This window comes from Macaca fascicularis, chromosome 5 (assembly GCF_037993035.2).
Source record: "Macaca fascicularis isolate 582-1 chromosome 5, T2T-MFA8v1.1".
In the NCBI taxonomy this organism is placed as follows: Eukaryota; Metazoa; Chordata; class Mammalia; order Primates; family Cercopithecidae; genus Macaca; species Macaca fascicularis.
The window spans coordinates 79,544,119-79,559,084 of record NC_088379.1 but is presented as its reverse complement, the minus strand read 5'-3'; positions in this window follow the sequence as shown (position 1 = coordinate 79,559,084).

Below are 14,966 nucleotides of genomic sequence, written 5' to 3'. Positions count from 1 at the left end.
AATATAAACATAGAGAGTAATAAGAACTAGACAGGCTGGCCTGTGACTGCAGGTTATTCATATTCAGCTGTGACTCCATAAGGAGATGCCTCTGTCTCTGACCCTGGTCATGGGCAAGGGGCATGGTTAAGCCTCTGATAGGAGAGTATCTTTGGGAGTGAGAAACATCCAAGTCTCCCAATCTACCCACAAGGCCCATATTCCAAATTTCATCCTCCTGTCCACCCACCTACCTCTTCCTGAATGATCAATACAAGGAGCACCCAGCTTGTCTGGAGAGGACCACAGGACTGTAGATTGGAGGTGCCAAGAGATCAAACAGCATCAGAATAGGCACATGAAACACAAAAACTACTTTTAGTATATACCAGTATAAAAATCTTATTTCCCCCAGGTAACTGGAAAGAACTAGAGCTTTGAATTGGGTTGATTTCTGAAAGAATGGCTTGTTAGCTCAAACTAGCAAATAATTAACGGAAATTCTGTGTCCTCCCTTAAGAGTCTAGACCCTCACTTGTCCAATAGAAATATAATAAAAGTACCTATATAATTTAAATTTTTTTAAATAGGCACATTTAAAAAGTAAAAAGAAACAGGTGAAACAAATTTTGTATTATATGTAATTAATAACATGTTATTTAACCCAACATATCAAAAATATCACTTTATCATATAATAGACATAATGAATTATTAATGAGATAGTTTATATTCCTTTTTTGGCATCAAGTCTTGGAAATCTGGTGTGCATCTTACATTTATAACACATCTTAATTTGGACTGGCCACATTTCAGGTGCTTGGTAACCTTGTGGGGCCGTGGCTACATATTGAATACCAGGTCTGGACTCTAAAATAAACCTAAATAGAAATTGGAACTAGAGGATCATGGTGGATGGCAGGCAGGACTAGACTGCACCTCCAGAGAGAGCAGCATGTGGAGGCTTGCATTGTGAATTTTAGCTCCAGATCAACTGCAAGAACAAACCAGCAATCCCGAGAGGACCCACAGACCCTCTGATGGAAGTGGACTGCCCCTGCAGGACCAGGGAGACACCCCAAATACGGTGAGTGCCCCAACTGCAGAAGTGGGAAAGGAAGACCCTCCTCTCCTGAATGCACACCCCCACCGGAGAAGCTGAAGGTTCATTTGATGGAGAAGTTTCCGACTTTACCTGGAGCTGGGTCAAGTTAGAGAGCCGAGCAAAATACGGGGGTAGAGGAAGCAGCAGAAAGGCCTTGGGAGCTCGCTGGGTCCCCAAGCAGTCCATTCCTGCCTGGCACCACAGGGATCCATCGGCAGGGTGGCCAGAGGGGCAGGAGGTAAAACTCCACAGAGAGAAAGAATTGTCTAGCTGAACTTTGTAACAATTGGAATGGGGCAGGAAGCCTCCTGGACAGAACTCAGGGGAGGGCACAAATCTGGAGTACAGACTTCACAGGCAGGGGAAGAACTAAAGCCCCCCTTTTTTTTCCCACAGCTGGGAGACAGCCTCGGGCAAGTTTTCAAGCCCTTCTTGCCCTCTGCCTGGAAACATACTCAGGGATGTTGGCGGGGGGTCACGGTGGAAGTGAGACTGGCCGTTCAGTTTGCATGGGAGCTGGGTGAGGCCTGTGACTGTTGGCTTTACCTCACTTCCTTGACAACCTGCATGACTCAGCAGAGGCAGCCATAATCCTCCTAGGTACACAACTCCAGTGACCTGGGAATCTCACCTTCATCCCTGACAGCAGGTGCAGTAAGACCCACTCAAGGAGAGTCTGAGCTCAGACACACCTAGCCCTGCCCCAAACTGATGGTTCTTCCCTATCTACTCTGGTAGTGTAAGACAAAGGACATATAATCTTGGGAATCTAGGGCCCAGCTCACCGCCGGTTCCTCTCCACACTACTGCAGTTGATGATTTCTGGAAAGCACCACCTCCTGGCAGGAGGTCAACCAGCACAAAAATAGAGCATTAAACCACCAAAGCTAAGGACCCTCACAGAGTTCATTGCACCCTCCACCACCTGCACTGGAACAGGTTCTGGTATCCACGGCTGAGAGACCCACAGATGGTTCACATCACTGGATTCTGTGCAGATAACCCCTGGTAGCAGCCCAGAGCCAGGTAGACTTACTGGGTGGCTAGATTCAGAAGAGACACAACAGTCACTGAAGTTCAGTTCACAGGAAGCCACATCCATAGGAAAAGGGGGAGAGTAGTACATCAAAGGAACACCCTGTGAGACAAAAGAATCTGAACAACAGCCTTCAGCCCTAGACCTTCCCTCTGACACAGCCTACCCAAATGAGAAGGAATCAGAAAACCAACCCTGGTAATATGACAAAACAAGGCTCTACAACACCTCCAAATAATCACAGTAGTTCACCAGCAATGGCTCCAAACCAAGAAGAAATCTCTGATTTACCTGAAAAAGAATTCAGGAGGTTAGTTATTAGGGTAATCAGGGAGGTACCAGAGAAAGACAAAGCACAATGCCAGGAAATCCAAGAATGATAGAAGAAGCAAAGGGAGATATATTCAAGGAAATAGATAGCTTAAAGACAAAACAATCAGAAGTTCAGGAAACTTTGGACACACTTTTAGAAATGCGAAATGCTGTGGAAAGTCTCTGCAATAGAACTGAACAAGTGGAAGAAAGAAATTCAGAGCTCGAAGACAAAGTCTTTGAATTAACCCAATCCAACAAAGACAAAGAAAAAAGAATAACAAAATATGAACAAAGGCTCCAAGAAGTCTGGGATTATGTTAAACAATCAAACCTAAGAATAATCAATGTTCCTGAAAAAGAAGAGAATTTTAAAAGCCTAGAAAACATATTTGGGGGACTCATTGAGGAAAACTTCCCTGGCCTTGTGAGAGACCTAGACAACTAAATAAAAGAAGCACAAAGAACACCTGGGAAATTCACTTTAAAAATATCTTCACCTAGGCACATTGTCATAAGGTTATCCAAAGTTAAGATGAAGGAAAGAATCTTAAGAGCTGTGAGACAGAAGCACCAGGTAACCTATAAAGGAACACCTATCAAATTAACAGCAGAATTCTCAGCAGAAACCCTACAAGCTAGAAGGGATTTGGGGCCTATCTTCAGCCTCCTCAAACAAAACAATTATCAGTTAAGAATCTTGTCTCCAGTGAAACTAAGCATCATATATGAAGGAAAGATATAGTTGTTTTCAGACAAACAAATGCTGAGATAATTTGCCATTACCAAATTTGAGAGAATTTGCCATTACCACCACTACAAGAACTGCTAAAAGGAGCCCTAAATCTTGAAACAAATCCTGGAAACAAGTCAAAACAGAACCTCTTTAAAGCATAAATCACACAGGACCTATAAAACAAAAATACAAGTTATAAAGCAAAAGCAAAAAACAAAAAAACCCAAAGTACACACATAACAAACTTTAAAGCAACAATGGCAAAAAGAGACAAAGAAGGACATTATATAATGATAAAAGGCCTTGTCCAACAAGAAAATGTCACAATCCTAAACATACATGCACCTAACCCTGGAGATCCCAAATTAATAAAACAATACTAATATACCTAAGAAATGAGACAGAGAGCAACATAATAGTGGAGGACTTCAATACTCCACTGATAGCACTAGACAGGTCATCAAGACAGAAAGTTAACAAAGAAACATTGGATTGTTTCTTGGAAAAAATGGACCTAACAAATATGTACAGAACATTTTATCCAACAATCGCAGAGTACACATTCAAAAGTGCATGGAATTTTCTCCAAGATAGACCATATGATAGGCCATAAAATGAGCTTCAATAAATTTAAGAGAATTGAAATCATATCAAGCATTCTCTCAGACCACAGTGGAATAAAACGGGAAATCAACTCCAAAAGGAACCTTCAAAATCATGCAAATACATGGAAATTAAATAACTTGCTCCTGAATGAGCATTGGGTCAAAAACAAAATCGAGGTAGAAATTTAAAAATTCTTTGAACTGAATGATAATAATAGCACAACCTATCAAAATCTCTGGGATGCAGCAAACACAGTGCTAAGAGGAAAGTTCAAAGCCATAATTGCCTACATCAAAAAGTCCAAAAGAGCACAAACTGACAATCTAAGGTCACACCTCAAGGAATTAGAGAAACAAAAACAAACCAAACCCAAACCCAGCAGAAGAAAGGAAATAACCAAGGTCAGAGCAGAACTAAATGAAATTGAAACAAACAAAAACATACAAATGATAAATGAGACAAAAGGCTGATTCTTTGAAAAGATAAATTAAGTAGATAGACCATTAGCAAGATTAACCAAGAAAAGAAGAGATAAAATCAAAATGATGACACTAAGAAATTAAACAGGAGCTATTACAAGTGAAGCCACTGAAATACAAAACATAATTCAAGGCTACAATGAATACCTTTACATATATAAACTAGAAAATCTAGAAGAGATAGATAAATTCTTGTAAAAATACAACCCTCCTAGTCTAAATCAGGAAGCACTGGATATTCTGAACAGACCAATAACAAGCAGCAAGATTGGAATGGTAATTAAGAAATTACCACCACCAACAAAAAAAATGTCTAGGACCAGAAGGATTCACAGCAGAATCCTACCAGACATTCAAAGAAGAATTGGTACTAATCCTTTTGACACTATTCCACAAAATAGAGAAAGAAGGAACCCTCCTTGATTCATTCCATAAAGCCAACATCACCCTAATACCAAAACCACAAAAGGACGTGTCCAAGAAAGAAAGCTAGAGACTGAAATCCTTGGTTAACATAGATGCTAAAATTCTTAACAAAATACTAGCTAACTGAATCCAACAACATATCAAAAAGATAATCCACTATGGTCAAGTGGGTTTCATACCAGGGATGCAGGGATCATTTAATATATGCAAGTCAATAAATGCGATACACCACATAAACAGAATTAAAAACAAAAATCACATAATCCTCAATAGATCATGAAAATGCAGATGCAGAAAAAGCATTTGACAAAATCCAGCATTGCTTTATGATTAAAACTCTCAGTAAAATCAGCATAAAGGGATATGCCTTAATGTAATAAAAACCATCTATGACAAACCCACATCCAAAATAATACTGAATGAGGAAAAGTTGAAAGCATTCCCTTTGAGAACTGGAACAAGACAAGGATGCCCACTCTCACCACTCCTCTTCACCATAGTACTGGAAGTCCTAGTCAGAGCAATTAGACAAGAGAAACAAACAAAGGTCACCCAAATCAGTAAAGAGGAAGTCAAACTGTCACTGTTTGCTGATGGTATGATCATCTATCTTGAAAACCCTAAGGACTCCTCCAGAAAGCTCTTAGAACTGATAAAAGAATTCAGTAAGAGCGGTGTGCCCAAGATGGCCGAATAGGAACAGCTCCAGCCTCCAGCTCCCAGCGTGAGTGACACAGAAGACAGGTGATTTCTGCATTTTCAACTGAGGTACCGGGCTCATCTCACTGGGGAGTATCAGACAGTTGGTGCTGGTCCATGGGTGCAGCCTGAGCAGCAAAAGCTGAAGCGGGGTGAGGCATTGCCTCACCTGGGAAGCACAAGGGGGAAGGGAATTCATTTCCTAGCCAAAGGAAATTGAGACACACAACACCTGGAAAATCGGGTAACTCCCATGCTAATACTGCACTTTACCAAGGGTCTTAGCAAACAGCACACCAGAAGATTATATCTCACACCTGGCCCAGAGGGTCTCATGCCCACAGAACCTCCCTCATTGCTAGCACACAGTCTGAGACCTAACTGCAAGGTGGCAGCGAGGCTGGGGGAGGGACGCCTGCCATTGCTAAGGCTTAAGTAGGTAAACGAAGCCACTGGGAAGCTCGAATTGGGTGCAGCCCACCACAGCTCAAGGAGGCCTGCCTGCCTTTGTAGAGTCCGCCTCTGGGGACAGGGCATAGCTAAACAAAAAGCAGCAGAAACCTCGGCAGAGGTAAATGTTCCTGTCTGACAGCTTTGAAGAGAGCAGTGGATCTCCCAGCACGGAGGTTGAGATCTGAGAACAGACAGACTGTCTGCTCAAGTGGGTCCCTGACCCCTGAGTAGCCTAACTGGGAGACATCCCCCACTAGGTGCAGACCAACACCTCACACCTCACACGGTTTGGTACACCCCCTTAGATGAAGCTTCCAGAGCAAGAATCAGACAGCAACACTCACTGTTCTGCAATATTCTATCTTCTGCAGTCTCCACTGCTGATACCCAGGTAAACAGGGTCTGGAGTGGACCTCAAGCAAACTCCAAAAGACCTACAGCTGAGGGTCCTGACTGTTAGAAGGAAAACTAACAAATAGAAAGGACACCCACACCAAAATCCCATCAGTACGTCACCATCATCATCCACGACCAAAGGCAGATAAAACCACAAAGATGGGGAAAAAGCAGGGCAGAAAAGCTGGAAATTCAAAAAATCAGGGTGCATCTTCCCCTCCAAAAGAACGCAGCTCATTGCCAGCAACGGAACAAAGCTGGATGGAGAATGACTTTGACGAGTTGAGAGAAGAAGGCTTTAGTCAATCAAGCTTCTCAGAGCTAAAGGACGAACTATGTAACCAGTGCAAAGAAACTAAAAACCTTGAAAAAAGATTTGACAAATGGATAACTAGAATAACCAATGTAGAGAAGTCCTTTAAAGAACTGACAGAGATGAAAACCATAACATGAGAACAATGTGACAAATGCACAAGCTTCAGTAACTGACTCAATCAACTGGAAGAAAGAGTATCAGTGACTGAAGATCAAATGAATGAAATGAAGTGAGAAGAGAAGTGTAGAGAAAAAAGAGTAAAAAGAAATGGACAAAACCTCCAAGAAATATGGGATTGTGTGAAAAGACCAAATCTATGTCTGACTGGTGTGCCTGAAAGTGAGGGAGAAAATGGAACCAAGTTGGAAAACACTGCAGGATATCATCCAGGAGAACTTCCCAAACCTAGTAAGGCAGGCCAATATTCAAATTCAGGAAATACAGAGAACACCACAAAGATACTCCTCAAGAAGAGCAACTCCAAGACACGTAATTGTCAGATTCACCAAAGTTGAAATGAAGGAAAAAATGTTAAGGGCAGCCAGAGAGAAAGGTTGGGTTACCCACAAAGGGGAGTCCATCAGACTAACAGCAGATCTCTCAGCAGAAACTGTCGAAGCCAGAAGAGATTGGGGGCCAATATTAACATTCTTAAAGAAAAGAATTTTCAAACCAGAATTTCATATCCAGCCAAACTAAGTTTCATAAGTGAAGGAGAAATAAAATCCTTTACAGATAAGCAAATGCTTAGAGATTTTGTCACCACCCGGCCTGCCCTACAAGAGATCCTGAAGGAAGCACTAAACATGGAAAGGAACAACAGATACCAGACACTGCAAAAACATGCCAAAATGTAAAGTCCATCAATGCTAGGAAGAAACTGCATCAACTAAGGAGCAAAATAACCAATTAATATCACAATGACAGGATCAAGTTCACATATAACAATATTAACCTTAAATGTAAATGGACTAAATGGTCCAATTAAAAGACACAGACCGGCAAATTGGATAAAGAGTCAAGACCCATCAGTTTGCTGTATTCAAGAGACCCATCTCACATGCAGAGACACACATAGATTCAAAATAAAGGGATGGAGGAAGATCTACCAAGCAAATGGAAAACAAAAAAAAAAGCAGGGGTTGCAATCCTAGTCTCTGTTAAACAGACTTTAAACCATCAAAGATAAAAAGAGACAAAGAAGGCCATTACATAATGGTAAAGGGATCAATTCATCAGGAAGACCTAACTATCCTAAATATATATGCACCCAATACAGGAGCACCCAGATTAATAAAGCATGTCCTTAGAGACTTACAAAGAGACTCCCATACAATAATAATGGGAGACTTTAACACCCCACTGTCAAGATTAGACAGATCAACAAGACAGAAAGTTAACAAAGGTGGATATCCAGGAATTGAACTAAACTCTGTACCAAGAGGACCTAATAGACATCTACAGAACTCTCCACCCAAAAGCAACAGAATATACATTCTTCTCAGCACCACATCGCACTTAGTCCAAAATTGACCACATAGTTGAAAGTAAAGCACTCCTCAGCAAATGTAAAAGAACAGAAATTATTACAAACTGTCTCTCAGACCACAGTGCAATCAAACTAGAACTCAGGACTAAGAAACTCAATCAAAACCGCTCAACTACATGGAAACTGAACAACCTGCTCCTGAATGGCTACTGGGTACATAACGAAATGAAGGCAGAAATAAAGGTGTTCTTTGAAACCAATGAGAACAAAGATACAACATACCAAAATCTCTGGGACACATTTAAAGCAGTGTGTAGAGGGAAATTTATAGCACTACATGCTCACAAGAGAAAGCAGGAAAGATCTAAAATTGACACCCTAACATCACAATTAAAAGAACTAGAGAAGCAAGAGCAAACACATTCAAAAGCCAGCAGAAGGCAAGAAATAACAAAGATCAGAGCAGAACTGAAGGAGATAGAGACACACAAAACCCTCCAAAAAAATCAATGAATCCAGGAGCTGGTTTTTTGAAAAGATCAACAAAATTGATAGACCGATAATAAGACTAATAAAGAAGAAAAGAGAGATAAATCAAATAGACACAATAAAAAAATGATAAAGGGGATATCACCACAGACCCCACAGAAATACAAACTACCATCAGAGAATGCTATAAACATCTCTATGCAAATAAACTAGAAAACCTAGAAGAAATGGATAATTTCCTGGACACTTACACTCTCCCAAGACTAAACCAGGAAGAAGTTGAATCCCTGAATAGACCAATAGCAGGAACTGAAATTGAGGCAATAATTAATAGCCTACCAACCAAAAAAAGTCCAGGACCAGACAAATTCACAGCTGAATTCTACCAGAGGTACAAGGAGGGGTTGGTACCATTCCTTCTGAAACTATTCCAATCAATAGAAAAAGAGGGAATCCTCCCTAACTCATTTTACGAGGACAACATGATCCTGATACCAAAGCCTGGCAGAGATACAACAAAAAAAGAGAATTTTAGACCACTATCCCTGATGAACATCAATGCAAAAATCCTCAATAAAATACTGGCAAATCAAATCCAGCAGAACATCAAAAAGCTTATCCACCATGATCAAGTGGGCTTCATCCCTGGGATGCAAGGCTGGTTCTACATATGCAAATCAATAAACATAATCCAGCATATAAACAGAACCAAAGACAAAAACCACATGATTATCTCAATAGATGCAGAAAAGGCCTTTGACAAATTCAACAGCCCTTCATGCTAAAAACACTCAATAAATTCGGTATTGATGGAATGTATCTCAAAATAATAAGAGCTATTTATGACAAACCCACAGCCAATATCATACTGAATGGGCAAAACCTGGAAGCATTCCCTTTGAAAACTGGCACAAGACAGGGATGCCCTCTCTCACCACTCCTATTCAACAGAGTGTTGAAGTTCTGGCTAAGGCAATCAGGCAAGAGAAAGAAATCAAGGGTACTCAGTTAGGAAAAGAAGTCAAATTGTCCCTGTTTGCAGATGACATGATTGTATATTTAGAAAGCCCCATGGTCTCAGCCCAAAATCTCCTTAAGCTGATAAGCAACTTCAGCAAAGTCTCAGGATACAAAATCAATGTGCAAAAATCACAAGCATTCTTATACACCAATAACAGACAAACAGAGAGCCAAATCATGAATGAACTTCCATTCACAATAGCTTCAAAGAGAATAAGGAATCCAACTTACAAGGGATGTAAAGGACCTCTTCAAGGAGAACTACAAACCACTGTTCAGTGAAATAAAGGAGGACACAAAGAAATGCAAGAACATACCATGCTCATGGATAGGAAGAATCAATATTGTGAAAATGGCCATACTGCCCAAGGTAATTTATAGATTCAATGCCATCCCCATTAAGCTACCAATGACTTTCTTTACAGAATTGGAAAAAACTGCTTTAAAGTTCATATGGAACCAAAAAAGACCCCACATTGCCAAGACAATCCTAAGCCAAAAGAACAAAGCTGGAGGCATCATGCTACCTGACTTCAAACTATACTACAAGGCTACAGTAACCAAAACAGCATGGTGCTGGTACCAAAACAGATATATAGACCAATGGAACAGAATAGAGCCCTCAGAAATAATACCACACATCTACAGCCATCTGATCTTTGACAAACCTGAGAAAAACAAGAAATGGGGAAAGGATTCCCTATTTAATAAATGGTGCTGGGAAAATTGGCTAGCCATAAGTAGAAAGCTGAAACTGGATCCTTTCCTTACTCCTTATATGAAAATTAATTCAAGATGGATTAAAGACTTAAATGTTAGACCTAAAACCATAAAAACCCTAGAAGAAAACCAAGGTAATACCATTCAGGACATAGGCATAGGAAAGGACTTCATATCTAAAACGCCGAAAGCAACAGCAACAAAAGTCAAAATTGACAAATGGGATCTAATTAAACTAAAGAGCTTCTGCACAGCAAAAGAAACTACCATCAGAGTGAACATGCAACCTACAGAATGGGAGAAAATTTTTGCAATCTACTCATCTAACAAAGGGCTAATATCCAGAGCCTACTAAGAACTCAATCAAATTTACAAGAAAAAAACAAGCAATCCCATCAAAAAGTGGGCAAAGGATATGAACAGACACTTCTCAAAAGAAGACATTCATACAGCCAACAGACACATGAAAAAATGCTCATCATCACTCGCCATCAGAGAATTGCAAATCAAAACCACAATGAGATGCCATCTCACACCAGTTAGAATAGGAATCTTTAAAAAGTCAGGAAACAACAGGTGCTGGAGAGGATGTGGAGAAATAGGAACACTTTTACACTGTTGGTGGAACTGTAAACTAGTTCAACCACTGTGGAAAACAGTGTGGCGATTCCTCAAGGATCTAGAACTAGAAATACCATTTGACCCAGCCATCCCATTACTTGGTATATACCCAAAGGATTATAAGTCGTGTTGCTATAAAGACACAGGCACACGTATGTTTATTGCGGCACTATTCACAATAGCAAAGACTTGGAATCAACCCAAATGTCCATCAGTGACAGACTGGATTAAGAAAATGTGGCACATATACACCATGGAATACTATGCAGCTATGAAAAAGGATGAGTTTGTGTCCTTTGTAGAGACATGGATGCAGCTGGAAACCATCATTCTCAGCAAACTATCGCAAGAGCAGAAAACCAAATACCGCATGTTCTCACTCATAGGTGGAAACTGAACAATGAGATCACTTGAACACAGGAAGGGGAACATCACACACCAGGTCCTATTGTGGGGTGGGGGTAGGGAAAGGGACAGCATTAGGAGATATACCTAATGTAAATGACCTAATGTAAATGACCTAATGTAAATGACCTAATTAGGAGATATACCTAATGTTAATGGGCGCAGCACACCAACATGACACACGTATACATATGTAATAAACCTGCACATTGTGCACATGTACCCTAGAACTTAAAGTATAATAATAATAATAAAAAGAAAGACACACAGAAGTTAAGTGACACAGTATAAATCATGGAGATAATGAATGCCCATCCTAGAGCAAAACTCCCCTTCTTCTATTGTGCAAACTGGTACTCTTTCTTTGAGTCCACTTAAAGGTGATACCTAAATACTTTGCATACATCTTTCAGCAAATTTACACTCTTTAATTCATCCAGCAGAAAACATTATTTTTTACTAGGATTTTCTTTGGAATTGACATGGCATTTTTCCAGTTTTATTCTTGCCTTGCCTAAGAATGCCTCTGAGACAAGTGACCATAGGCTTACTTACTTAAAAGGTGTTTAAAACAGCAGAGCCTTTCAAATAATTTTAATGATTTTAAAAGGTGGTATGGAAAGCATTTTTATTTTAACATTTTAGAAGGCATTTCCAGAATACAGTTGGTTTAAGGAAACTCTGGAATATGTTAAATGATGAAATGTGTTGTGATAATAAAGCAAATACATCATCTTAAAAAAAAAAAAGAATTCAGCAAATTTTCCAGATACAAGATTAATGTATGCGAATCAGTAGCTCTTCTATACACCAACAGCTACCAAGCAGAGAATCAAATCAAGAACTCAACCTCTTTTACAATAACTGAAAAAAAATGAAATACTTAGGAATATATCTAATGAAGGAGGTAAAAGACCTCTATAAGGAAAACTACAAAACAATGGGAAAGAAATCATAGATGGCACAAACAAATGGAAACACATCCCATGCTCATGGATGAGCAGAATCAATATTGTGAAAATGACCATAGTACCAAAAGCAATCTACAAATTCAACACAATCCCCATCAGGATACCTCCAATCATTCTTCACAGAATTAGAAAAAACAATTCTAAAGCTCATATGGAACCAAAAAAGAGCCTGCATAGCCAAAGCAAGACTAAGCAAAAAGAACAAATCTGGTGCATCACACTACCTGATTTCAAACTTTACTATAAGGCCATAGTCACCAAAACAGCATGGTACTGGTACAAAAATAGGCACATAGAACAATGGAACAGAATAGAGAACCCAAAAATAAACCCAAATACTTACAGCCAGCTGATCTTTGACAAAGCAAACAAAAACATAAACTGGGGAAAGGACATTCTTTTCAGCAAATGGTGCTGGGATAATTGGCTAGCCACATGTAAAAGAATAAAACTGGATCCTCATCTCTCACCTTATATAAAAATCAACTCAAGATGGATTAAGGACTTAAAGTGAAGACTTGAAACTTAAAAATTCTAGAAGATAACACTGGAAAATTCCTTCTAGACATTGGCTTAGGCAAGGATTTCATGACTAAGAACCCAAAAGCAAATGCAATAAAAAGAAAGATAAATAGCTGGTACCTAATTAAACTAAAGAGCTTTTGTATGGCAAAAGGAACAGTCAGCAGAGTAAACAGACAACCCACAGAGTGGGAGAAAATCTTCTCAATCTATACACCTGGCAAAGGACTAATATCCAGAATCTACAACCAACTCAAACAAATCAGCAAGATAAAAGCTAACAATCCCATCAAAAAATGGGCTAAGGACATGCATAGACAATTCTCAAAACAAAATATACAAATGACCAACAAACATATGAAAAAATGCTCAACATCACTAATGATTAGTGAAATGCAAATCAAAATCACAATGCAATACCACCTTACTCCTGAAAGAATGGCCATAATAAAGAAAAAAAACAACAACAAACAGTCGATGTTGGCGTGGATGTAGTGAACATGGAAGACTTCTACACTGCTGATGGGCATGTAAACTACTACAACCACTGTGGAAAATTGTGTGGAGATTCCTTAAAGAACTAAAAGTAGAATTACCATTTGATCTAGCAATCCCACTACTGGGTGTCTACCCAGAGGAAAAGTAGTCATTATATGAAAAAGATACTTGCATACACATGTATATAGTAGCACAATTCACAATAGCAAAAATGTAGACCCAAACCAAATGCCCATCAATCAACAAGTGGGTAAACTGTGGTATATATACACAAAGGAATACTGTGCAGCTATAAAAATGAATGAATTAACAGCATTTGCAGTGACCTGGGTAAGATTGGAGACTATTATTCTAAGTGAAGTAACTCAAGAGTGGAAAACCAAATATTGTATGTTCTCATTGATATGTGGGAGCTAAGCTGTGAGGATGCAAAGGCATAAGAATGATACAATGGACTTTGGTGACTTGGGGGGAACAGTGGGAGGGGAGCGACGGATACAAGAATGTAAATATGGTGCAGTGTATACTGCTCGGGTGATGGTTGCACCAAAATCTCACAAATCACCACAAAAGAACTTACTCATGTAACCAAATATGACCTGTACCCCAATAACTTATGGAAAAATAAAAAAATTAATAAAATAAAATTAACATAAATTCAAAAAAATAAACCTAACTAATTATTTATAGAGGTGAAAAAAGGAACCCATTTAAATAATTGACAATGCTGGATTAGTTAAATAAACAATAATCTATACAATAGAACCTTATGTTATCATTAAAAATACTGGTTTTTTGTTTGTTTGAGAAAATGTCTCACTTGTTGCCCAGGCTGGAGTACAGTGGCATGATCTCGGCTCACTGCAACCTCCATATCCCAGGTTCAAGTGGTACTCCTGAGTAGTTGGGATCACAGGCATGCACCACCATGTCCAGCCAATTTTTGTATTTTTTGTAGAGACAGGGTTTTACCATGTTGTCCAGGCTGGTCTCCAACTCCTGACCTCAAGTGATCCACCTGCCTCAGGCTCCCAAAGTGCTGGCATTATAGGTGTGAGCCACCACACCTGGCCAAAATATCTATATATACTGTTTTAAAAGAAGCAGGTTACCAAATGGCCTTTTTGGTACTATTTTTCTAAATCATGTGTTGTATGTGTGCATGTACATAGACCCCCATGTCTCTCTCATTCTCTAGTCCCTTCCCTGCTTCTTTTTTCTTCTTAGCTGAAATCATTCAATTATATAACATATAATAGGATACATTTGCCCAGTCATTTGTTCAATTTCTGTCTCCTCCGAGAAGACAAAAAGCCTATTGTGCATAAAACATGTTTCTAGGCCCTGAGTATCAAACACCAAACCAAAATCTAAAATACGTCCCTGTCTGCCTGAGGCTTAATTTTCAGTGGGAGAAGAGTGTAAACAGACAACCGAATGAGCAAATCTGCCATATCATATATAACCTCCTTCCAGATTTTATCATCTTACATGTGCTTTAATGAAAAGAGCAACACAGCAAAACAGAAAAGGCCAAAGATGAAGCACAGTGAGGGGAATGGGGAGCCCCTTTTTTAAGTAGGTGCTGAGGGAGGATTTCGCAGCTGCTGTTTGAATAGAAACTTGAACGAAGTGAAGGAGCAAGTCAAGCAGGTATCTGGGGGAACAGATTTCCAGGCAGAGGGAACT